The sequence below is a fragment of the Alligator sinensis genome, unplaced genomic scaffold, assembly GCF_000455745.1.
Source record: "Alligator sinensis unplaced genomic scaffold, ASM45574v1 scaffold1086_3, whole genome shotgun sequence".
In the NCBI taxonomy this organism is placed as follows: domain Eukaryota; kingdom Metazoa; phylum Chordata; order Crocodylia; family Alligatoridae; genus Alligator; species Alligator sinensis.
The window spans coordinates 2,090,835-2,091,748 of record NW_005841975.1 but is presented as its reverse complement, the minus strand read 5'-3'; positions in this window follow the sequence as shown (position 1 = coordinate 2,091,748).

Below are 914 nucleotides of genomic sequence, written 5' to 3'. Positions count from 1 at the left end.
TCTTGGGGATAGCTCTATCAAGCCTTCAGTCAGTGCAGATGTAGTTAGGGATCTTCTGGAAGGGCTGGACATTTTCATATCTGAAGGTCCAGATGCCCTCCACCCAAGGGTGTTGAGGGAGCTGGCAGGGGTCATTGTGGAGCCCTTGGCCTGACTGAATGAGCATTCGTGGTCATCTGGCCAGGTGCCAAGGGGTTTGGAAACCAGCTAATGTGGTCCCAATTTTCAAGAAAGGGAGGAAGGAGGACCCAAGTAACTATAGGCCCGTAAGCCTCACCTCGGTGCTCGGGAAGATCTTGGAGAGAATCATCAAGGAGCACATCTGTGGGGGGCCTGCAAGGGAGATCATGCTCAGGGGCAATCAGCATGGGTTCATCAAAGGCAGGTGCTGCTTTACAAACCTGATTGCCTTTTATGACCAAGTAACTAAATCCTTGGATGATGGTGTCACCGTGGACGTAGTCTTTCTGGACTTTAAGAAGGCCTTTGACACTGTCTGTCACCCCATCCTCATCAAAAATTAGATGACTGTGGCATTGATGCCTACGCAGTTGGATGGGTAAAAAATTGGCTGACGGGGTGCACCCAGAGAGTAGTGGTGGATGGGTCGTACTCAACCTGGTGTGATGTGAGCAGTGGGGTACCCCAGGGCTTTGTCCTCGGGCCCGCACTATTTAACATCTGCATCAGTTATTTGGACGAGGGGGTGGAAAGCACGTTGTCCAAGTTTGCTGATGACACTAAGATGTGGGGCAAGGTGGGCACACTTGAAGGGAGAGAGAGGCTGAAACTAGATTTAGACAGACTACAAAAGTGGGCAGACAAGAATAGGATGGGGTTCAACGTAGACAAATCCAGGGTGCTGCACCTTGGGAGAAGGAATCCACAGCATACATACAGGCTGGGGAGTTCCC